General features: G+C 36.8%; 1 long non-coding RNA gene across 1 annotated transcript; it reads right to left on the reverse strand.

The window, feature by feature from the left end:
* Positions 1-273: 273 nt before the first annotated feature.
* Positions 274-25,852, reverse strand: LOC124961037 (uncharacterized). The gene is made up of 4 exons (XR_007104216.1): positions 25,584-25,852; positions 24,849-24,922; positions 23,638-23,843; positions 274-566 (listed from the first exon to the last, which is right to left on the reverse strand). It is a non-coding gene; the product is annotated as an uncharacterized LOC124961037 (long non-coding RNA).
* Between the last annotated feature and the right edge of the window lie 1,357 nt (positions 25,853-27,209).

Genomic DNA, 27,209 nt, shown 5'->3' on the forward strand with positions numbered 1-27,209 from the left:
TCTCGGCTTCTTCTTACTCCCAGCTTCCGCGCACTTCCAGCTTCTCTTCTCTCGGCTTCTTCTTACTCCCAGCTTCCGCGCACTCCCAGCTTCCAGCTCAGCTTCAGCCTCCGCCTCCGCCGCTTCTTCTGCTTCTGCCTCCCTACTCTCCCACCCACCAGGCTTATATACACTTTAACCAATCAGGGGAGAGTACACGAGGTAAATGCGGACAGCTGCAAGCATAGGATAGATACACAAGGGGGGCATGCTCTAGTCACATCGTTAACTAGCCAATCATTGGAATTCGCTGGTTGTTTACTGTATAGTTGGCCGCTTTTGGCTCAGCGTCAGGCGCCATCTTGACCATGCCCAAGGCTGGGGGTCCTGGAAACCCCAACACTTATCACTATGAATTTTTTGCTTATTATGGTAAGAAACATCAGAGGGAAAGCTCCTGGGGATTATTTGAACCATAAATGTGTTTAGGGATCCTTATTTGAGAATGTAAGTGTACCCCACTTCCATGGATAAGAATTTACAAGAATACATTCAAGTAATTATACAGAATGATTCTTCCGTGTCACCTGGGGAATCATACAAAGAGTAACAAGTTAGGGTTATTTGATGTCATTTCCTAAAATTACTCATTTTTTTTTGACCAAAGCATTTTCTATACTATTAAAAATATAATAGAATTTCCTTTAAGATTGCTGAAAAGACATGTTGATGAGTTTCCAAAATTTTCTCAGACCTATATACATCAAAAGCATTAAAGTTCATGTCAGGACTTAGAGCAATGCACCGGGCACTGGGCAGCAGCCTGGAGGAGGAGGAGGAGCTTGGCGGGTCGCTTGGGCTTGCAGTGACTGCACTAGGGCTACGAGTGGCTGTCAGGAGGAGGAGGTGCGCAGTGAGTTGCTTGGACTAGTACCAACTGCACCAGAACTGCCGGCGGCTGCCTGGAGGAGGAGGAGGTGCGCAGCGGGTCACTTGGACTCGGAGCGACCTCACAGAACACCGGGCAGCCGCCCCGAGGAAGAGGTGTGTGGCGGGTAGCTGGGACTCAGAGCGACTGTACGGGGCTCCAGGTAGCTGCTCAGAGAGGCCGCATAGCCAGGTGATTAGGTGCAGAGCAGGGTCCCAGGACCTAGGCGGCTTCTTGGTGGAAGAGCCATACAGAGACAAGCTGAGGGGCAGAGCAAAGGTTCCAGGACTGCGGGCAGCTTCTCTGAGGAGGGGCAGCCTAAGGAGACTCGTCTGCGAAGGGCGAGGCTCCCAGGCCCAGGAGGTAGGTCCGGGCCCCTGGGAACGTTGCAGAAGAAGGCTGCCCAGCTCAGGCGGTAGTGGTGGATTGAAGGGAACCTCTAGGAAGGGAACTGACCAGCGAGACCTCCCCACCAGGTAAGTCTTCACTGCTGGGTAGGGTTTTCCCACAAGGACGGTAAAACCAGAGACACAGGCCCAAATAGGCCTTGCCTCAGCCTGCAGCCTAGTTCCCCTTTGGATGACCATTGGTCAACAAGTGGAGGTACCACTGCCCACCAGCAGGGAATATATTCCACCTGAAGGACACCACCCCTAGAGAGGCAGCTTCTTTGTGGAGCACCACATTATCAACTTCCTCCAAGACTGCAGGCTACTGAAGGCTAAGAGGGGATATACCAGAAATCTTCAGAAACATTATAAGTCAATAGAGGATATTTGCAATATCTCAGCGATCCACTGATACCTGAACAATATGAGAAAACAAGGGAAGAAAATGCCCCAAACAAATCTAGATGTTACACCAATAAAATCCACTGAAGCATGGCAGAAGAAATGACAGAAAGGGAGTTCAGAATGTACATAATTAAAATGATCAGGGAAGCAAACAATGAGATGAAAGAGCAAATGCAGGCACTGAATGATGAGATGAAAGAGCAAATGCAGACACTGAATGATCGCACCAATTGACAGTTAAAGAGCAAATACAGGAAGCAAAAGATCATTTCAATAAAGAGTTAGAGATATTGAAAAAAAACCAAACAGAAATCCTTGAAATGAAGGAAACAATAAACCAAATTAAGAACTCCATAGAAAGCATAACCAATAGAATAGAACACCTGGAAGACAGAACCTCAGATATTGAAGAAAAATATTTAACCTTGAAAACAAAGTTGACTAAACAGAGAAGATGGTAAGAAATCATGAACAGAATCTCCAAGAACTATGGGATATCACGAAAAGGCCAAATTTGAGAATTATTGGGATTGAGGAAGGCTTAGAGAAACAAACCAAAGGAATGAACAATCTATTCAATGAAATATCAGAAAATTTCCCACACCAAGGCACATTACAATGAAAATACTTAACATACAAAATAAACACAGAATTTTAAAGGCTGTGAGAGAAAAGAACCAAATTACATTCAGGGGGAAAACAATAAGGATATCAGCAGATTTTTCAGTCCAGACCCTGAAAGCTAGAAGGGACTGGAACAACATTTTTCAAACCCTGAAAGAAAATGGATGCCAACCAAGAATCTTATACCCAGCAAAACTTACCTTCAGATTTGCGATGAAATAAAATCCTTCCATGGTAAACAAAAGCTAAAAGAATTTACAAAAAGAAAGCCAGCATTACAGAACACTCTCAGCAAAATATTCCAAGAGAAAGAGATGAAAAAGAAAGAAGCAAATCAGCAAAGGTAGGAACTATCCTAAAGGAATTGTCAAATAAAGGATGAATCAAGTTGTGTCAAAAAAAATAAATAAATAAAAAAAATTAGCCAAATGACTGGGAATACAAATCATATCTCAATAATAACCCTGAATATTAATGACCTGAACCCATTAATCAAAAGACATAGATTGGAGGATTGGATTAAAAAGAAAGATCAAACAATATGTTGCCTGCAAGAGACTCAACCTCATAGAAAAAGACACCCACAGATTAAAGGTGAAAGGATGGGGAAAAACACACCATGCACATGGACTCAGCAAAAAAGCTGGGGTATCCATCGTCATTTCAGATAACATGAACTTCAAGCCAAAGTTAGTAAGAAGGGATGAAGAAGGACATTTCACACTGCTTAAGGGAAGCATAAATCAGCAAGACAAAACAAAGATAAATATCTATGCCCCAAACAGTGGCTCATCCATGTATGTCAAACAAATCCTTCTCAATTTCAGAAACCAAACAGACCATAACACAATAATACTAGGTAATTTTAACACGCCTCTCTCACCACTGGACAGATTTTCCAAACAAAAATTGAACAAAGAAACCATAAATCTCAATAACACAATCAAAAAATCAGACTTAACAGAAATTTGTAGAATATACCATCCAACCAAGAGCGAATACACTTTCTTCTCGGCAGCACATGGATCCTTCTCTAAAATAGACCATATATTATGCCACAAAGCTAATGTTAGCAAATACAAGAAGATAGAGACACTACCTTGTATTCTATCAAATCATAATGGATTAAAATTAGAAATAAATGAAAGAGTAAAAAACAGAAACTGCTCCAAAACCTGGAGATTAAACAATATGCTATTATATGATGAATGGGTAACAGAAGATATTAGGAAGGAAATTTAAAAATTCTTAGAGGTAAATGAGAACAAAGAAACATCATATTAAAATTCCTGGGACATTAGGAAAGCAGTACTTAAAGGAAAATTTATTTCATGGAGCGCATTCAATAAAAGAAGTAAAAATCAACAAATAAATGACCTAACATGACAGCTCAAAGCCCTAGAAAAAGAAGAACAGACCAACACCAAAAGTAGTAGAAGACAGGAAATAGTTAAACTCAGAGCTGAAATCAACGAAATTGAAACAAAAGAAACAATGCAAAAAATTGACAAAATAAATAGTTGGTTCTTCGAAAAAATAAACAAAATTGATAAACCCTTAGCCACACTAACAAAGAGAAGACGAGAGAAAACACAAAACACTAAAATTCAGAATGAACAAGGAAATATCACAACAGACATGATTAAAATGCAAGACATAATTAGAAGCTATTTTGAAAATCTATACTCCAACAAAATAGAAAATTTCAAAGACATCAACAGGTTTCTAGAGACATATGAACTGCCTGAACTGAACAAGGAGGACATACACAATTTAAATAGACCAATTTCAAGTAATGAAATAGAAGAAGTCTTCAAAGGCCTACCAACAAAGAAAAGTCGGGACCTGATGGGTTCTCAGCCAAGTTCTACAAAACCTTTAAAGAAGAGCTCATTCCAATACTTTTCAAAGGATTCCATAAAATAGAAGAGGAGGGAACCCTCCCAAACTCATTCTATGAAGCCAATATTACCCTGATACCTAAACCAGATAGAGACACATCGAGGAAAGAAAAGTTCAGACCAATATCCTTAATGAACATCGATGCAAAAATTCTCAACAAAATTTTAGCAAATTGCATACAAAAACATATTAAAAAGATAGTGCACCATGATCAAGAGGGTTTTATCTCAGGCATGTAAGGTTGGTTCAACATCAGGAAATCAATAAATGTAATTCACCATATCAATAGACTTAAAGTCAAGAATCACATGATTATTTCAATAGATGCAGAAAAAGCATTTGATAAAATACAGCACCCCTTCGTGCTCAAAACACTAGAAAAAACAGGGATAGTGGGAACATTTCTTAACATTGTAAAGGCGATCTATGCTAAGCCATGGCTAATATCATTCTAAATGTTGAAAAACTGAAAGCATTCCCTCTAAAATCTGGAACAAGGCGGGGATGCCCCCGTTCACCACTTCTATTCAATATCGTCCTTGAAACTCTAGCCAGACCAATTATATAAACCAAAGAAATTAAAGGGATATGAATAAGAAAAGAACTCAAACTATTCCTATTTGCTGATCATATGATTATATACTTAGAGGAACCAGGAAATTCCACCAGAAAACTTTTAGAACTTATAAGTAAATTCAGTAAAGTAGCAGGATATAAGATCAATGCTCATAAATCCAATGCATTTTTATACATAAGTGATGAATCTTTAAAAAGAAAAATTAGGAAAACTACCCCATTCACAATAGCTTCAAAAAAAATAAAATACTTGGAATCAATCTAACAAAAGAGGTGAAAGACCTCTACAATAAGAACTACAGAACACTAACGAAAGAAATTAAAGAAAACCTTAGAAGTTGGAAAGATATCCCAAGTTCGTGGATAGGCAGAATTAATGTTGTCAAAATGGCCATACTACCAAAAGTGCTATACAGATTCAATGCAATTCCAATTAAAATCCCAATGACAGAAACTAGAGCAAGTAATCATGAAATTCATCTGGAAGAATAAGAAACCCAGCATAGCTAAAGCAATCCATCGCAGGAAAAATGAAGCTGGGGGTATTGCAATACCAGAACTTCAACTATACTACAAAGCAACAGTAACAAAAACGGCATGGTATTGGTACCAAAATAGACAGTAGATCAATGGTACAGAATAGATGACACAGACACAAACCCAAATAAATACAATTTTCTCATACTAGACAAAGGGGCCAAAAACATGGAATGGAGAAAAGATAGCCTCTTCAACAAATGGTGCTGGGAAAATTGGAAATATACATGCAACAGAATGAAACTAAACCCATATCTCTCACCGTGCATGAAACTAAACTGAAAATGAATTAAGGACCTCGGAATTAGACTTGAGACCCTGCAGATTATAGAAGAAAAAGTAGGTCCAGTTCTTCAACATGTTGGCTTAGGACCAGACTTCTTCAACAGGACTTCCATAACACAAGAAATAAAAGCAAGAATCAATAACTGGGATAGATTCAAACTAAAAAGCTTTCTCTCAGCAAAGGAAACTATCAGCAATGCGAAGAAAGAGCCTACAGAGTGGGAGAAAACCTTTGCCAATCATACTTCAGATAGAGCACTAATCTCCAGAATTTATAAAGAGCTCAAAAAACTCTACACTAAGAATACAAATAACCCAATCGACAAATGGGCTAAGGAAATGAACAGACAATTCACAGAAGATCTACAAGCAATAAACAAACATATGAAAAAATGTTCAATATCTCTAGTAATAAGAGAAGTGCAAATCAAAACCACCCTAAGATTCCATCTCACCCCAATTAGAATGGCAATTATCAAAAATACAAGCAACAATAGGTGTTGGTGAGGATGTTGGGAGAAAGGTACATTCATACATTGCTGGTGGGGCTGCAAATTAGTGCAGCCACTCTGGAATGCAGTGTGGAGATTCCTTAGAAAACTTGGAATGGAACCACCATTTGATCCAGCTATCCCACTCCTTGGCCTATACCCAAAGGACTCAAAATCAACGTACTACAGAGATACTGCCACATCAATGTTCATTGCTGCTCAATTCACAATAGCCAGATTGAGGAACCAACGTAGATGCCCTTCAATTGTTGATGAATGGATAAAGAAACTGTGGTGCATATATATATATATATATACACACACAATGGAATATTACTCAGCCATAAAGAATGATAAATTTATGACATTTGAAGAAAATGGATGAAATTGGAGAATATCATGCTAAGTGACATAAGCCAATCTCAAAAAACCATAGGATGAATGATCTCACTGATAAGTGGATGATGACACATAATGGGGGGTGGGAGGGGTTAGTGTTAGGGTTAGAGTTAGGGTTAGGGAGAGGGGTAAGTATGCAGGAAGGAAGGACTGTATAGAGGGTAAAGAAGGGTGGGAGGGATGGGGGAAGGGAAAATATAACAGAATGAAGCAAACAACATTACCCTATATAAATTTATGATTACACAAATGGTATGCCTTTACTCCATGTACAAACAGAGAAACAACATGTATCCCATTTGTTTGCAATTAAAAAAAAAAGAAAAAAAGTTCATGTCATATTGACATTTATTTATTTGTTTATTTATTTATTTATTTATTTATCTAGGTAGTGCTGGGGATCATGGTAGTCAAGGACTCCATACCACTATGTCCCTAGTCCATCATCTGCTTTCATGTTTCTAATCCCTCTGTTAGGTATTTGTGATGAAAGGGGGGTTTTTTTTTGTGTGTGTTTTTTGTTTTGTTTTGTTTTGTTTTTTTATTGTGGGGTTGAGCTTCCCTTGCCTTCTCACATGTTTTGATCTATTATTATAGGTTGTTTTCACTCAAGGAAAGCACATTCCCCTCCCTTAAAATATAATATTAGGAAGGTAAAAACAGGGGATATGCATTCTGATGAGGATGAATGTTTATATATTCCTGAATGTGGCTATATTTGTGAATGTTTGCTGATTTTAAGTTCACACATGTCCTAAGTGGGATGAACTGAGATACTCCTTTATTTCATTCACTAAGAAACTTAAAGCTGTTGGCCCAAGCCCTAGACCAACAGATGGCCATTCATGCTTAGGAAGGAACTAAGTATCTGTGAGCATTGTAATCTTAATACTACCATTAACAAGGAGTTGGATCAAGTCTGATGAATAAAAGAATGTGACTTCCTCAGGGGATAATGAATTAGTCTTTCTTCAAAAAAAACATAATTCCGTGGGCCAAAGAATGATATCTTGGGTAAAACCAGTCACAAATTTTTTCTTTTACCTCATTTCCTCATTTTCCAACCTCATTTTAAAGCCATCAAAGTATAAACAGAGGAGGTAGAACCTCCTGCAAAGACATAAGTGATATACCTCACTCTCACACATGTACTGTCTTTGTGGCTAATAAGGCAGGGACTTGATTTTCTACTTGAGTCTTTGGAATTTTTAAATTTTCTTCAGTATACATGTATTAACTGCATAATCAGAAAACAAATCAGTATCAGTTGCTGTCCAGAATTTATTTTATTGCCAGCCAGCTGCTTCAAATAAAGACCACTAATATGTGGCAAGTGCAATTAGCAGGAATGTGTAAATGTTATGTGGATTGGGATGTGAAGACCGTATCAGCTTCAGCTCTCACCTTCAGCAGAAGGTGGCACACTCTCCTAAGAACCTCCAGAAATGTACTCAATAAAATACTGAATTCTTTCTAAAATGAGAGAAATTTCCCAGAAACAATACTCAGGGCCTACCAGTCAAGACTGAATTCTGAGTCTTCCATTGTACTCCTTGCTAATGATATAGGCTGTCCCATTTCCTTAACAAGCTTGGTTTGTTCATTGGAAAATGTAACAAATAACTTCAAGGTTGTCACTCTTGGCAAGCACAGTAACACTGGTGGGAAAAGGAAGCTCTCAGAACAAGGCACAGAGTGAAATCTTGTTTGGAACTACCAGTTTACAAAGATTGTAGTAGAGCCAAATTGTTCGAAATCACAGGACTCTGATGCTTGCAGACAGGGTATGCTAATATGCTTTTAAAAGGATAAAATTTTAAAGATTAATTTGTTTAAATTTAGCCTCTATGAGTAAGGAAATAGCTTTGAAATATGTATGTATTTTTTTTTTTATTAGAGTTTGTCTTTTAATTTGTTTGCATGGTAAAGAATACATTTGTTTTCACTTCTAATTATAAACAACTTTTCATGATTCAGGAGATGGTTATTTGCATGAACTTGAGTTCTGCATTTCCTTTCTCTTGTCCACTACTTTAATTTGATTGTTTCTTAGTCCTTCCTTCATTAGGTAAGCCAAGAAAGGGAAATGAAGGTAAGCTGAAAATAATTCATTATTGGCCAATTTTATGTTAAATCCCTGACCATGATAATTACTTGTGCTTTTAGATCAAATTTTATCATTAATCTATTGAAACACTTTGTTTTATAGATGAGAAAGTTTAAAGATCTTCCACCAGTATCTGAGCCATCCAATTCTGCCTGCCTCCACTTTTGCCTGTGGTTCACCTAGGAGCCTGGGTAAGTCATATGTACCACAGCCGCTCTGGGTTTTGGGGGAATAATTCCTCTGCTAACTTTTTAAAGATATTTTCAGAAAAGAATTTGGGACAAGAATTTAAAATGCCTATGAAATACACCAGGCTCCCCAAAGAAGTTTAACCATGAATTCCAGGACTTAAAGAAAAATGATTAGTTTCTTCCATAGAATTCGAAACTCTGGTCCTTGTGCACAACCAGTAGTCAATTAGCTATGCATATTAATCTAACTTGCTTCATAGCCTGAAACATTCCATTTTTCTAAGGCTCTGTCAGTGCATATTATTCTGACAGATACAATCACATTACAATAAACTATAATTATCTCTAAAATATGGTTGTTTATGCTTCAGATTACCACAAGGACTTAAGAATTTTTACTTTTTTAGAGAATTTTTCTATGAAGCACCGTTTGTAATTGGACTATATTGCTTCCCTAATTATAATGGCACTTGCCAAAACATTTGGCCTAGAGAGACTTCTTAAATCTACACTCCTGAAAGAATATAGAATTTCCATTGGCTAAGACACCAGACACATGATTTTGACAAAAGACATATTTTCGCTCACAACTTTGGCTTTACCTAAGTAAGAAAGAAATATTAATTGAAGTCTTAGCAAGAAACAGGATAGGTAAATAAGTGTCTAAAAAGAGACACATCTTCAACTTCACATCTTGTGATGTTATGTGGGTAGATTGAAATCAGCCAAGGTACAACAGTTTGCACCTCAGAAAATAGCAAGTATTAAACTCAAAACTTTTTTCCCCCTAAGAGCTATGAAATATTTGCCAACACCACAGAAGGCCCCAAAACTTTGCCATAAATTTCATAGTACCCAAAGAAAAAGGGAAATGTTGTTTGTTACACAGGCCAATGTATGTAATTTGTATCTAATTTCTAAGAGGAATCTGTAACTATTATTTTTACAAAGCACAGGAATTTCTTGCCTCAGTTTCTCACAAAGTACTATATGAGGTAGTAGATAACCCTCTCCAACTTTCCCGTCTCCATAATATTGAGCAAAAAGAACTGTCTTAAAAGTAGAGATATTTCAGCATCCCATATTTAGATTGCCATCGTACCACAAGTCAAGAGAAAGTAAGTGATGTTTTTGCTTCTTTTTTTATTAATGAAAGAACAAAGGTTACTATTTTTTGAAAAGCACACTGTTAGCTAGCTTTCCATCACTGACAAAAACCTGAGATAATCAGCTTATAAGGACCAAAGATTTATTTTGGCTCACAGTTACTGGTGTTTCAGTCTATGGTTGGTTGACTCTTGCTTTTGGGACTGAGCTGAGGCAAAACATGATTAACTGGGAGTAGCTGCTCCAGCAAAGTCTCTCACCTCACAGTGTTCACCACATGATGGCTGGAGAGCAAAGAGAGGAGGAAGGAATGGGACTCTAATATCCCCTTCAAGGGTACGCCCTCTTTGACCTAACTTTCTTCCACTATGCTCCACCTCTTTAAGTGTTCCACCCGCAATTGTACCATGGTCAGATGACCAGGTCTTTAGCATATAGATGGACCTTTGGGAGGCATTTAAGACCCAAAAATAGAATACACTATTATTAAAAAAATTCAAAATAAAGTTTAATGATACTGGAATTTTCAATCATCTTCATATACAGAGGAACTACCAGAGAAGTAGAGAAAAACAGAAGATATTACTTCTATGAATACCACCATTTCTCACAAGCAGGTCACATTTCCTAACTGAATGGATAAATCTAGATTATTAATTTCACGTGTATTGTTTCTCGTTAGCCTCTACTTTTATCTTCTTTTACTGCCAGAAAATTTCAATGTAATTTATACCTGTTCCATATATACTGGTTTTAATACAGATATAAATTTTAAAGAGAGGCTTTCTTCTTACTAGAAATATTAGCCTGTATTCAAAAATCTTCATTTTAGCTGTGTAGGTATATATGTGTGTACCTTAAGATTTATCTGCTCCTACTGAGCAATATTTTGTCTTTTTCACTGAACTGATTCTTATGAAGGTATAGTGAGAGAAGGAAAGATAAATTTCATAATATTGGTAGACTGCCACACTGTCTTCTAGGCTTTTTTATTTTAGCCCATTTTCTTTATTCTTCTTTTCTCTGTTCTTAATACAAGTGCTATTTGCTCAGACAAGGATGTCAGCATCACTGGAATTTCAGAAAAGAAAAAACAATTGTCAACACTTACTTTCCTTCATTCTCACTCCTTTATGCACTACAAATGCACCTTTTGGAACACAAACAGACACGCCTATCTTCCCTGCCACTCACAAGTAACACTCAATTTCCAACTGCATCCTTTACTCTACTCACTGTTAAACTACAATCCATTCACACTCCTGATGAAAGAGCACTGCTTAAAATATTGGACAAGCATCAACTCTATCTCTTTTACATTACAAAGAATAATGGACCTTTAGAAAATGATTAGATCATGGTGATATAGTTAGCAACTATATAAAAAGACTAGAAAAACTAGTCTAGACCTTTCTGGCTTCATGCCTTTAATGAGGTGAGGCACCATCTTAGAAGTTGAGTCTAGTCCTCACCAGACACTGAACACACTGGTACCTTATAGCTGGACTTCCCAGCTCTGTGAGAAACGAAGTTCTGTTCCATATAAATTAACCAGTCTCAGGAATGCTGTTATATAATAGTATTAATGGAATACCCACAACCCTCAACACACACTTACACAGACACCTCCAGAATTTTAAAAACTTTTAATCATATATTTTATACTTCATTGGAGGAGAAATATGCTATTTCTCAAACTTCAGAATGTAAAACTCTACTGGATGTAAATTAGAAGATACAAAATTATTTTAAAAGATCAAAGTTTTCAATCATGAAATAAATTATTATCAAAGACAGTGAGGTCCCTGTTATTAGAAGTGTTCAACTAGTCTTTGTGACATCTCCACCATAGAAGTATGAAAAATAGACAAGATTTTAAACAACCATGAATTTTAGAGTCTGATGTATTTTCTGAACATTCTAAACCATTAATTTTTTCTCCTCATTTTGGATTTGTTCTTTGTGGCTCATTAATGAAAGGAGGCATGCTATGAAGGAATACTAAGAAGGGGATACATATAAGGTTTCACTTTCTTTAAATGAACAGGTTTCTAGACTCTAAATGTACCAACAAAAACTATTATACTAAGTTTCTACTCTGCTCTCTTCCACAAAGTCATAGTCAACATACAAAGCTACCTTCAGAAACAAACATATAGCCTAGTATGACATAGAGTTAAATGATGATTAAATTACAGAAAAAAAGAAGTGATACAATAGTAATGCTGTGAAAACATGGGTCATATAACTCACTCATAATTGCTATTTGGGAGATCAGTGCATTCCTACAGGATATGAGGCATAAAGTAGCAACTGAATAGTGGAATTAGATCAACGAAGATGGAAGGAGAGAAAGCATCCAGCAGAAGCAATATGTGAAAAGGGTAGGACATTGGCCCTGGAGGATCAGTTAATGTGTAGTACACTGGTGAGAAGTGAGTGACTAGGGATGAAGAGATTTACACAGAGTCAGATCATGACTATGCTGGACAGAGAATCATTGAAATACTACAACCCAATGACTGAAATGAACAGATGTTAGAGAAATTGCCTGACTTCTCCCTGGAGAATCTATAGAGCAAAGAGAAGAAGGTGTGAAGTCAGGAGACCTACAGTTTGATCAGGGAGAAGATGAATTATTATTTTTATTGGTCCTTTTTAGTTATACATAAAATTAAGATTCATTCTGACATAATTATAAAAGCATGAAATATAATTTATTCTAATTCACTCCCCAGTGCTTCCAATTCCATCCCCTTCTCCCTTCCCTCTACTCTACTGAACTTTCTGCTATTTGCTTATTTTTTTAAAAAATTAGTGTCTTATGGATATACATATGATGAGACTCACTGTGGTATATTCATATATATACATAAGGTCAGATTCATATTCCATCCCCACTCTCTTCCCTTCATTCCTCTTTGTCTATTCCACTGATCAGAAAGATGAATTATGATTAGTGAAGTAATTAGGGGAGAATAGAAAAAAGTGAACTAATCCCAAAGGCAGTTAAAAGCTGGGGGAAAAAAAAAAGCCATGGATTCCCTTAAGTTCATAACATTTAACCAGTTGCAAGATTGCGTTCAATATGTTTTCTAGATAAAAACATATGCCTGCCTGGGAATATCAACTAATTTGGTAATCATAGCAACAGTTACTGCAAGCATCAATTATGGACCATATCTCTCAGGGCATTGGAAAAGTCTGAAAACCAATGTGTGGTGGGCCTGACCCCAGGACACATCCACAACAGACACTCAGGATGTTTACATTCAGGCTTTTCCAAGAGTGCCACATATTTACTGTAATGCCTCTTGTGCTCATGTGCAGAAGTTGTGGAGGGGGCCCCTGCTTCTTTCTGTAGTCAATTCCAAGACCACTGGGGAAATCATACATAACCCAAAGAATCACATGATCTCCACATACTTTTGGTAAAGAATAGGTAAATCTTGTGGCCGACATACTTCAGCACCACACGGAGTAAGGTTAACAACATTTGAAACAACTTTACAACAGCAGGTTTCAGGGAGTCAGGAAACTGTTGAATTTATAAACATAAGATTGTGGAATTAATTTCATTCTCAAACTGTGAAGAGGCAAAAATTGAAACCTGTTAGAATATTTTGACAAATATAAATTTGGTGGAATTTAGTAAAAATGTAATTATGGCTTTTCTAAATGCCACTCAAAATTGTTATTTTAATTCTGGTGTCACCTCTTCGCTTTACTCACAGCCTTTCTGAATCCTTGGTTTTCTAGAACTGCTCATAGCAACCTCCTTTCTCATATAGCTGTCTTTTCTTGCCTTTTTACCTTGCAATTTGTTTTCTCATTTTATCTAAGAGCATTTCATACTTAGTGGGGAGAAAACTTGCAGCTCTCTTTGGAACCTCTGCATTGGGCAAAGGGCCACTTTATTTTCTAAAGCAAGCACTGGAAAGTCATTTATTGGGGAACATATGTGAAACCCTCAAACATGGTTCCCAGTGAAAATCAGAATATTCTATCCAGTATAGTTGAAAAATATGGACATAATAGAGTTCCATGTTTTCTTACAATAAAGGACTTATACCCAGGTGTGGTGGCACACCTTTGTAATCTTAGGGACTCAAGGCTGAAGTAGGAGGTCAGCTACTTAAGAAAAGGGTTGGAGATATAGCTCAGTGGTAATGTGCTCCTGTAATTCTCAGTACCAAATAATAATAATAATAGACTAATTCAAGGTATTATTTAATAATAAATATTAATACTTTTCATAATAGTATTTCAGGCTGTGCGGGAGAGGATCTTATCAAGGCTCACAGAATAGTTCAGTTGTTACCTATATTTCATGTGCACACAGATCATCTGATTTAGACACATGCCCACAAAAACACTCTCTAATTTTATGTCCTAATTAGGAACTAATTACTAATATCCCAGGATATCTAGTGCACATTGGAAATAAGAAGTATGGATTGCATATGTTAAACAGGTTACTAAGTGTTAAAACAATATGCAATTTTTTAAAGGGAAGGAGAGAACTGATTACTGACTGGGAACTTAAAATGCACAGTTGTTTTTTACAAATAAATTTTCCTAATGTATGTGTGTTTATGCAATTTCTTTTAGACCACCAAGAATTTAATTGTACATTCTGTAATTAAAAAAAAGGAAGCAAACCAAAGGTTCTGATCACAACATTTTTATCAAGCAATCAACACAGAAACTTGTTCTATGTATATTTTTGTTTAAAGACACTTTACTTCATGTATGTCATGGATTCATTAACATTAAACTAGGGGCCAGCAATAATCTAACTCATGCCTAAATGAAGTTCTTCTAGCACATGTTTTACCCTCAAGACACATCAGGGGCTTCCCGTACTTAGCAACACCAGACAGAATTTCAGCACCATGTTTGGGGTCATTTTAAACAGTAAAATCATCTAACAAATAAACAAAACCTCCCAAAATGAAAAAAAAAATCCCACAAAACTATTAATGGAAAGAACACTTGTGTACTATAAGAGCAAAATAAGAAAGCAGAGCATCTCTTCATTTGCACTCAGCTGGGAGTGCAGGTTGTCTACTCAAAATTTCCCCTAATCTGTGCAGGACTATAAATGACACAAAAGCATCATGAGTATTGATTCTGTGTGACAAACACATTTTAGTAAATAACAAAGTGAAATTTCCAAATAATGAGTTTTGACTATATATGAAAAAAATCTCAGGTGAAGTACTGGATGTCATATAAAACAGGAGGAAGGAATAAAGAAAACAAGTTTGTTTCCTAGAGGCAGTTCAAGTCTGGGAGATAGAAGCCAAGTAGAGTTGGGATAGTTTGCTAAATTGAAAAAGCAGAGACCATAGCTCAGGGCAGCTGTTGAACATATAAATTATGAGAAAAGAGAGAAAAATCCAGAGAATTCCAGAGAGAAACTCAACTGAGAAACCCCTGACTGTCTGGCTGAGAAATTATTTAGCAGGTGAGAGGGGAATCTCCGTGAAGTTGGAAAGAATATGTAGGTAATAGTTGACCAAATAATTCTCAAAGCTAACACAAGGTTTGGAAAAAATTGTGCTTCCTTGGCCACAGTAAAGAGATTTGTAATATTCAGGACATTAAGAAGACCTCAAAAGGTATAGCCATCACAATAGGCATGGCTGTCTAAGAGTAGCAAATGATATAGATTTACCCTTTCCAAGCTGCAAAGCCTTTACAAGCTCAAACCAATTTGCAAACAACTGCGTGTCCATACAAAATCCAATGATTCTTAATAAAATGAAACGAAACCTAACACTCAATACATAAAATGTACTATGTCTAGTAATCATTAGAATTTGCCAGGCACAAAAAGGAGGAAATATAGAATACCTAATAAGAGAAAAATCAGTCACTAGTCCAGACATAAAGGGCAAAGATGATGGATTTAAAAGGCGAAAATCTAAAATAGCTACTAGAAATAGTATAAATATTCTCAAGGATGGAGAGGAAAATACAAAGCTATGAGGAAAAAATAGAAATATATATTTATGATTTAAATAGAGACACATCAATGTTTATTATAGCTCAATTCACAATAGCTAGATTGTGGAACCAACCTAGATGCCCTCCCATAGATGAATGGATAAAGAAACTGTGGTATATATACACAATGGAATATTATTCAGTCATAAAGAAGAATCAAATGATGGCATATGCAGGTAAATGGATGGAACTGGAGAATAGCATGCTAAATAAAATAAGCCAATCTCAAAAAACCAAAGGCTGAATGTTTTCTCTGATAAGTGGATAATGATACATAATAGGGGTAGGGGGTGAGAGGAGAATGGAGAAACTTTGGATTAGGTAGAGAAAAATGAGAGGGGGGAGGGGGCAAGGGCATGAAAGACAGTGGAATGAGACAGACATCACTGCCCTACGTACATGTATGAGTACATGAATGGTGTGAATCTACATCATGTACAATCATAGAAACAAAAAGTTGTACCCCATTTGTGTACAATGAATCAAAATGCAGTCTGTAAAAATAAAAAAAAATAAAATAAAATAAAATAAATAGAGTTTTCAGAGATATTTAAGAAAAAAAGATATACTGGATCTATAAATGTGTTTTTAGGAGATGGATCCACAGGGAACACTTATTAGTGTAGCTAGTGGTACACTATTAGGAAAATCAGAAAAAAGGCACAACAGATAAATACAATTTGTGATAAAATATTAACAAATTAAATATTGTAATATATCAAACAAAATATATCAAGATTAAGGGGGTATCTGGATACAAGCATAGCTTAAAAAAACAGCAATTTGCCATATTAGAATAAAATAAATACCATGTAATTATCTAATTAGGTACATGAAAGTATTTGAGAAAATTCTAACACCTAAAATTCGCAGAAAGTCAGCTACTCAAACAGGCAAAGGATAGCTATGTAAAATCTACAGCTAATATACTTAATCACTATCATACTTAATCACCATTGTATCTTCTACTCTAAGGCGGAGAAAAAACTTGTGGGGTCTATTTCTATCTTCTCTGTTCAAATTGTGCTTCAGGGATCAAGCAGGGCAATAAAACAGTGGAAAGAAACCCAAATATAGAGGTGGAGCAAAAAGAAGTACAATTTCTATAATAGTCAATAACATGATTGTCTGCCTAGAAAACATTAGGAATCTACAAATCAACTACTAAGACTGATAGGTGAGTTCAGCAAGGTCACCAGATACAAAAACCAATTTATTTCCAACTACTGGGGGAAAACACTCCAAGTTAAATAAATTATGCTACTTACAATAACATAATAAAATGCATAAATATAAATCTAATAAAATTTATGTAAGACTTCAACAGTAGGAACTACAAATCATTCCAGAAAGGAACTTAAAAAGGCTCAACTAATTAGAATGATACAAGATGTAAGGCAAAGGACTCAGTATCAATATGATTTCAAAAACATTGGCACAATACTGGAAAGATGTCTTTAAAATTGACACAACTGAAATCATAATATCAGGGAATATGAGAAGCTGTTTTAAATTTTTTATGGCAACTCACTGAACCTAAAGCAGCTGAAAAAAAGTGAGAAATACCAATGTTGAATGACTTCTAAAACCAGAATACAACAGTAATCGTGACAGTGTAATACTAAAATCAAGATAAACAAGTAGATTAATGGAGCAAAAAAGAGTCCAGAAACAGACCATACTTACATTATTATTTGACCCAAGTTTTAAAGTGCTTCAACAGGGAAAAAATGTTACATTGAATACCATTGGAACAAATAGATACCTATATAAATAAAGAGAAAAGAATAAAAAGGAGGGGAAAGAGTCTCAAATATTACATCACACCACATATAAAAATTAGGCCACAAATATGAAATCCTATATAAAATTTGATTATAAACCTAAATGTAGGAATCAAAATTACAAAATTTCTTTAAGAAAACAGGAGAAAAATCTTTGTAAACTCAAATTAGGTAAATATTTCTCATAGGACACAAAAAATCTTGAACTATATGAGAAAATATCCATAAATTGGACTTTATATTAAAATGTTTTACACTCCAGAAACAAATGCTAAGAAAATGAAAGTGCAAGGATAGACTTACTCAGAAGAGAGATTAAAATTGTTCATAGAGATTTTGGAATCTTTAGCTTCCAGAAGGATTTTGGGTCCTGGTTATTAAAAACACACACACACACACACAGTGCTTTACGATTTATGAAATAGGAAGGTCAAGGTCAAGGCAGGAACCACCAACATTTAGCAGGTGAGCAAAAGAAGACTGTGGATATGGTAGTATTAATCACCAATATCCGCTTTTCCAACACTGCTGGTAAGAGTGTTATATCCCTACAACATGGGAGTCAGACCTGGGTATATTACTTGCACTGGACAATGGAATAAAGTGGCAAAAGCTTTAGGAACATATTTGTTCTTTGTTGAACTCTTTTTTTCCCTTGCCAGGTTTCAGAGAAGCTGCCCTGGTTGTGGGGATACCAGAAAAGATTGAGAAACACAATATAAAGTGCAACAGACACATGTCTTTGATCTCTTGAAGCACTGACACATTAATACTATGAGGAAAATAAGGAGGGCTCAGAAAAGTACATGTTGAACAAATAGAGTCATGTCACAAGGCATGCATGAGATCATGGAGAGAAATGTCAGGAGGGTCAAATGTTACAAGAGGTGGGGTTAGAAAGGCAAGGGGACAATCTCTTGGATCTCATTAAGAGAATTTTCAGTGGAAGAGCCAGGATTAACACACAACAGACTGCAGTGGTTGGTGTCCATGGAAATGCAAGGAAATGAAAATGGTAATGCAGACAGCTATCTGAGAAAATTAAAGGGATAAGAGCAATACAGTAATATACGAAATGAAATGTGAAGGATTGTGTGCACACATAGGAAGCAACAAGTCACCCCATACTTAATAGGCAAGCATGTCATCTTTTCATCACTTGAGCCAAAAACACCTGACAAGGACAACTTACAAGAGGAAAATTTTATTCTCGCAGTTTCAGAGGTCTTAGTCTATGTTTAGCAAAATCCTTTGCTCTGGGCCTGAGGTAGAACATAATATGCAAGGTGCATGATGAGGAAAGCTGCTCAGTTTATGGCATCCAGGAAGCAGAAAGAGAGAGAGAGAGGAAGGGGCCAGATACCACTTCCAAGGCCACAACCCCAGTGACCTATTTCTTCCAGCCAGATCCTACCTTCCATCCTGCCTACAGGTCCTACCTGCCACCCATTCAAATGATTAATCTATCAAATAAATTAATCCACTGATGAGTTCTGAGCTTGCATAACCCAATTTTTCACATGTGAACATTACTGCTTTGCCTAATGCTTTATCTATTTCAAATTTAAACAACAACAGAAAGCATTCTGAAGAGCTGAGATGATTTAGAGTATAACATGCAAACAGTAAAAGTGATGGGGTTTCTTATGTCCATGTGTAGAATGTGGTCAACCATCTTTTCTAAGCACATACATCTGAGTTATATAAATTCATATACACTTTCCTATACCTGGGTTACCCTTACGTATTTTTAGTGGGTTTACATACAGACATTTATGCATAGTTACTGAGAAATAAGTATAATATCTAAATATTTGCTTTTTTTAATGTGCACATCAAAATTGGGTTCAAGAGGATCTTAAATTAGAGGCCAGTACTGGAGTTTTAATCCACATTTTAACATTTAGTACTGTGTGCTGTGAACAAAGTTACCTAACATTTTGAACTTCTGTTTATTATCTAGCCTCAACCAATACAGATGGGCCTGCACACATACTTGCCCACACACACACACACACACACACACACACACACACAAAGGCACATATTATCTTCATAAAATTCTCTTTTTTAAACTGAAAGCATATTAACATATACTAAAATTTTTTCCATATCATATCTACATTTTTAAAAATCATTTGTTCATGGCTGGGTTGTGGTTCAGTAGTGGAGTGCTTGCCTGGCATGTGTGCGGCACTGGGTTCAATTCTTGGTCTCACATATAAATAAGTTAATTAATTAAATAATGGTCCACTGGCAACTAAAAAAATATTTTTAAAAAAATCATTTGTTCATTTGTAGACATTTATAAAATAGGGAAAGAAATATGCTAAAAATACAAATCACACTGACTTAAAATTACATACTACAGCACACAGTCACATGTTTGCAGCAGCATGATTCACAGTAGATAAATATGGAATAAATCCAGATGCCTATAAATAGATAAATGGATTAAGCAATTGTGTTATACAAACAATGGAGTTCTACACAGTCATTAAAAAGAATGATAGTATGGTATATACCAGTAAATGGATGGATATCGAGAGTATCATGCTAAGTGAGATTAGTCAAAGGTAGAAACTCAAAGGTCAAATAGTTTCTCTCATACTCAGAAGTAAAGTAAAATAAAGGAAAGCAGAGGGAAGGAAAATATTACATGAAGGACAATAAAATACAAATGAATAGGGAAAGAAAGTCTAGTAGAGTAGAGAAAGGAGAATGGAGAATGGGGCAGACAAGAGGGAACAAGGGGAGAGAAAAGGATGAGAACAAAAACCAAAATCTTTAGCAAATACAAAAAAATAGAGATACTATCCTGTATTCTATCAGATCATAATGGAATGAAATCAGAAATCAATAATAAAATTAAAAATAGAAATTACCCAATACCTGGAGACAAAATAACACACTATTGAATGATGCATGGATAGCAGAAGACATTCTTACAGGTAAATGAGAACACTAATACAACGTATCAAAATCTCTGGGATGCTATGAAATTAGTACTAAGAGGAAAATTCACTGCATTCAGCTCATGCATTAAAAGTATAAAAAGTCAACAAAAAAATGACCTAACATTATATATCAAAGACCTAGAAAAAGAACAGATCAACACCAAAAATAGGAAAAGATGGAAAAATAATTAAAATCCGAGCTGAAATCAAAGAAATTGAAACAAAAGAAACAATTCAAAAAACTGACAAAAAAAAAGTTGGTTCTTAGAAAAAAATAAACAAAATTGATAACCCCTTAGCCACATTAACAAAGAGAAGAATAGAGAAAACTCAAATAACTAAAATTTGTGATGAAAAAGAAAATATCATGATGGACACTACTGAAATACAAAACATAATTAGAAGCTATTTTGAAAATTTATACTCCAACAAAATAAAAAATTCCAATGGCATAGACAGATTTCTAGAGAAATACAATCCACCCAAACTGAATCAGGACAAACACAATTGAAACAGATGAATTTCAAGCAATGAAATAGAAGAGGCCATCAAAAGTCTACCAACCAAGAAAAGCCCAGGACCAGATGGATTCTCAGACAAGTTCTACAAGACCTTCAAAGAACTAATTCCAATATTCCTCAAAGTATTCCATAAAATGGAAAAGGAGGGAACCCTTCCAAACTCATTCTATGAAGTTAGTTATCACCCTGATACCCAAACTAAACATGGACATTAAGGAAAGAAAACTTTATACCAATATCCCTGATGAACATAGATGCAAAAGTTCTTAACAAAATTCTGGCAAATTACATATAAAAATATTTTTTAAATATAGTGCACCATGATCAAGTGGGTTTCATTCCAGAAATGCAAGGTTAGTTCAACATCTAGAAATCAATAAGTGTAATTCACCGCATCAACAGACTTAAAGTTAAGAATCATATGATTATTTCAATAGATGCATAAAAACCACTTGATAAAATACAACACCCCTTCATTCTTAAAACAGTAGAAAAACTAGGGATAGTAGGAACATACCTCAACAGTGTAAAGGTTATCTATGCTAAGCTCAAGACCAAATCTTTCTAAATTGAGAAAAACTGAAAGCATTCTCTCTAAAAACTGGAACAAGAGAGGGATGCCCTCTTTCTTCACTTCTATTCAACATCGTCCTTGAAACTCTAGTTATAGCAATTGGACACACCAAAGAAATTAAAGGGATACAAATAGGAAAAGAAGAATTCAAGCTATCACTATTTACTAAGGACATGATTCTTTATTTAGAGGATCCAAAAAACTCTACCAGAAAACTTCTAGAATAAATGAATTCAGCGAAGTAATAGGATATAAAACCAACACTCATGAATCTAACGCATTTCTATTCATAAGTGATGAATCCTCTGAAAGAGAAATTAGGAAAACTACCCCATTCACAATAGTCACACACACACACACACAAATAAGATAGATGGGAATCAACCTAATAAAAGAGGTGAAAGACCTCTACAATGAAAACTACAGAACACTAAAGAAAGAAATTAACGAAAACCTTAGAAGATGGAAAGATCACCCATGTTCTTGAACTGGCAGAATTAATATTGTCCAAATGGACGTACTACCAAAAACATACATATTCAACGCAATTCCATTTAAAATCCCAATGACCTTCATAGAAACAGAGAAAGCAATAGTGAAATTCACTTGTAAAAATAAGAGATCCAGAATAGCCAAAGAAATCCTTAGGAGGAATAGTGAAGCAGGAGGCATCACAATACCAGACCTTAAACTATAATACAAAGCCACAGTAACAAAAACAGCAAGGTATTGGGACCAAAATAGGCAGGTAGATCAATGGCACAGAATAGAAGACACAGAGACAAACCCACCTAAGTACAGTCATCTCATACTATACAAAGGTGCCAAAAACATACAGTGGAGAAAAGACAGCCTCTTCAACAAATGGTTCTGGCAAAACTGGAAATCCATATGCAGCAAAATAAAAACATGTATCAGAAGGAACACACAAATTATATAGATGGCAACATTCTCCTGTCTCTACTGCCCTTAACAAAAACTTTTTTATCATAAGTGGTAGAAATATGTTTGTGTAGAGAGTACTATGCTACATTTAATCCCTGTACCCTACAAAAACACTTTCAGAAGTAGTCAGTAAACACTGATAATGGATATGACAAATCATCCTAATTTACTGAAAAAGATAGAGCAAGTTTTAAGTAATCCTGTTTAATCTAGATTGAGTTGAGATGCTTTAAAGTAATGAAGCTGTATTTCTCCAGAACCAGTCGAGAACTCTAAATTTACAACAGACCATTACCTAGGTAACAAAATGAGTGCATACTTAAAAAGACTATATCCTATGAGGAAAAAGAAAAAAAATCAGTAAAATCCATCTGCTCTTATAACCTAGTCAATTGCTTTTCATTTCCTTTTATTTTTTTTTCTAAAAAAGCCTTAGAAAAGAATGGTTTGGAGTTGGGGTGTGGCTCAAGGGCAAAGTGCTCACTTAGCATGTGGGAGGCCCTGGGTTTGATCCTCAGCACCACATAAAAACAAATAAATAAAATAAAGGGACTGTGTTCATCTACGACTGTGCAAACACTTCCTGCCTGCATCACTGCATAATGCTCAGGACAGTTCTCTAAATTTAATGGGCTGTCACACAATCTATCAAAAATGTGTATGAAAGCACCATTTGGAAGAAACAAAATTCCCCAATTCTTTGTCTTTAGATATTAGAAGAAAAACTTCATGGAAATAAATCTCTCGGGCTGGGGAGATAGCTCAGTCAGTTAGAGTGCTTGCTTTGCAAGCACAAGGCCCTGGGTTGGATCCCCAGCACCGCAAAAAAAAAAAAAAAAAAAAAAAAAAAACTCTCTAATATTTTACAGAAGTATTTTATACTTAATCTACTATTTTAAAACACTTATTTTATTTCAGAATTACCTTTATACTTTGAGGCAAAGTAACTTCTGTTGCTCTACAATGCTGGACAAGACCTTGAGCCTCTTCCTGCACTTTCAAATGATCTGCCCAGGTAAAGAGTTGAGAAGAGGTGACAAGGAGTTGGGTTTTAATACTCAGCAGTCCACAGGTAACTTAGTATTTTCTGAGGACAGACTATCCGATTCAGAGAATGATAGGTGTAAAGCCTTTTAAAAGAAAAAGAAAACAAGAAAAAAATCAGTTTCAAGAAAAACCCTTCAATCTAAAGATTTTATTGACTAACACATTCAAAGTCCCTGAATAGCAAAATTATATGAACTGTATACTAAATATCATTAAAAATATACTATATACTGAAAAATTCTGGAAGGAGCTAAATCAATCTATTAATAGTAGTTTCCTCTAAGAGGCAAAAACTTGTTGGAATGGGGCATATTTCACCTTTTAGTTTTTACTAAAAAGAACTAACACTTTATATATTACTAAGATGTTGCTATCAAGGTAGAATCTTCCCAGTGTCTGAAAAAAGTACCTAAAGCCTTTGAAACTAAAACTTGGGCTAAGATGCTCTTCTTGCAGGTAACTTTAGGTAGGACCCTTAAAGGCCATATTTAAGAAACATTATCTGATCTCAAAAATCTGCCATTAACCTATTTTGTTGTCTTTTCAAGTCAGTATTATTCACATTACAAGAATTCTTTTAGGTAAGGTATTCTTAGGCAAAGAGGGGAGATTAAGTCGTGACTTAATTTTGATAGCCTGTTCCCATTAGGAACAATCATACATTTACCAAATGCTCACAACAGAAGTATTTGTAGGTGTTGTTGGGGACGTGGACAGCAAGGTTCAGTGCTATGCCACAACTTGTGGAGGTAATTGGAGGATTTGTTTTGAAGATTTACTAAAGGATCAAGATGAAGAACTAGCTTAGTATGGAGGGGTTCCCTTGAGTGATAAGCTCAAAAATGTTAAAAAACTGATGAGGGTAAAGAGCAACCAACAACTCTCATCTTACTATGCCTACTTTCGTGCAGGTGACCATTACAGCAATTCTTACTGTAACATACGAAGTCCTTTATTTTGGCTGATGCCATCTATTCAACTCTAGTAAAGATAATCACTTTCAAGCTTCTCTGCAAAACTATTTTTCAAGCAAAATGCTTCTGAGAAGCATACAAATACACATGTTAATGATATTTTAAAAGTATTACCTGGGCTAGTTCAGTAACTGTTGGTCTTTCAGATAATGTCTCTTCCCAAGGCAAATCATTTTCTTAATTACTATCTAAAAACAGGTTAAGAAAATTATCCTTTTAAAACGTAAATGATGCTGAAGTTTGCTTTAAATGTGTAGACAGATTCACCTAGCAAACTACCTTCTCAGTAAATGCCAGTGCACACAAATTTATACACACCCAAATCAATCCTATCATTTTTCACTTTGGGTCTTAACTTTTAATATTAAAGCTAAGAGATAAAAAGGTCAGTTCTGTGCATTTGGTAAGTTACAGTACAAACCTTAAGCCGAGAGACCCAAAAGGCTTCAGAGTAAGAAAAATGCTCATAATGTCTGAAGAGATTTATCCTCAACATTCCTCCACTCCAGGCAGCTTTGTATGCAAGAAGCACGGTGGGAAAGCGGTCCCGACTTTGTCTGTCCAAGCCGCCCTCGGGATGCCTTCTGCGGATGGATATTTAGAGCTGTCTTGCGTTTACATCTAAGCCAAGCTGAGGCGGCGCACAGCGGTCAGCACATCCCGCAGCAGGGGAGCTTCCACAAACCCCACCTTTCAGGAGCAGCGGTCCCCAAGGCTCAGGGCACCCTGAGGCTACGGCGACCAGAACTCTTAGCGCCCATTTCCCTGCCCCGAACCTTAGAACTTTCCATCCCTAACTCGCAGCTGACCCCACCATGGAAGAATCCTGGCAGGCACGAAGGCACTCACCGAGCAAGGCACCTCCTGTTGGCCGCGGGGCAGCCCGTCCCAGGCCTCCGCGGCTACCCACAGCCGGTTGTCCAGGCGGGCGAAGGGGTTCCTCCGGGCCGCCGGCGGCCGCAAAAGGCTGGAGGGGCAGCCCGGCAGCTCGGGAGACCGGGAAGCGGCGGCTTCATGGCTCCGGGACCTTTTCTGTCGATCCGCACTATGTCCGGCGGCCTTTTGAAGCTACGCGAGTAACCGGGTACAGAAAGCGCCAGGACGAGAAACAGCTGAGACCCACCCACAGCAACGCAGCTCTTCCGGCGCGCGCCCTGGTCCCGCCCCCGACGTGACCCCGCCTCCGCGCGGCGTGCGTGGCGGAGGTCACGCCCCCGACTGCGTTTCTCAAGGTGCGCCACCGTCTCCAGGCGGGGCGGGGAGTGGCGAGGTGGTCCTGGTGTTCCTGCCGGGCTCTTGGTCGTGGTCCTGTCGTGAGGTGAGGCGGCTGTGGGCAGCACTTGGTCCAGGGCGGGTGTGCCCTACCCCGTTGGGCATCGAAATGGCTGAACGCCACTAGGTCAGCAGTAGGGATGTCATCACCGCGGGTACTACATCTGGACTCTTGAGCCTCAGTGCTGGGCTGCTTTCGGGAGCAGTGGTGACAGAGCCAGAGCCTACCCCAATCCCACCTTACCCAATAGAGAACTCAGGAGATAGCACACTTCAAGCTCAGTCCCCCTTTCCCAATGCCAGGCGGACCCAGCCCTTCACGCAAATGCTTTGCAGCTCCCACAGGACAAGTTACTGTGATCCTTATTCCTGAAGAAACTCGAAGTAAATGAATATTTCAGAACAAAATTTAAGTGTGTATGAGTTAGATACATTGGGACCTGAAAATATATTCAAATGCTTAAATTCCAACAGCAAAGACTTAAGGTGTTCAAAATGGAATTGACACGTAACTAATAACATTATTTTGACAGTATACCAAGGCCTGTAACAGACTTATCAATAGAATGGTGTGGATTTTACTGAAAGCAGTTTTCCGCATGGAAAGAAATTCATAAGAGGGGCAGATGTATAGAAAAAAATACTATAAATGGCTTTCAGAATATCCCTTCAAATGTTAATTACAGAATTATCTTGATCATTTGTACAGTAATTTGGAAAAGGTTTTTCAAATGTGTCAAATAACTGAACATCTTGTGAGTCAAAAAACATGCTTAAAAACTGAACAACTTTTTTCTTCCTTGATTTTTCTGAACAACTTCCATGGAAACTTTTGCATCATACAGTGGAATAGGTTCATCCAACTGAGGTCTGGAGAGAAAAAATTATTACAAATGTCACATGTTTAGAACACATTGGGCAGTAGTTGACAGTTGCCATAGTTCAGCCAAATTACTTTAAAATAAGTCAAACTTGTCCATTAGTATCTCCACTGTTAAAAGTGGTTAAGTTTTCAAGGGGAAAAATCCTACTTTACCCATTCTAAGTAATAACCATATTGGACTTTCCCCTCTTTCCAAGCCATGGATTTTTTTGGGAGAGGAGATGAAAAAGAGCAAAAAGTGAAGCACAGAAAGGAACGGATAGCAGGAAACTCACAGGACACTTCTGGTAGTATACCACAAGATATACTTTTGAGAAATA

This window comes from Sciurus carolinensis, chromosome 12 (genome assembly GCF_902686445.1).
Source record: "Sciurus carolinensis chromosome 12, mSciCar1.2, whole genome shotgun sequence".
Classification (NCBI taxonomy): Eukaryota; Metazoa; Chordata; class Mammalia; order Rodentia; family Sciuridae; genus Sciurus; species Sciurus carolinensis.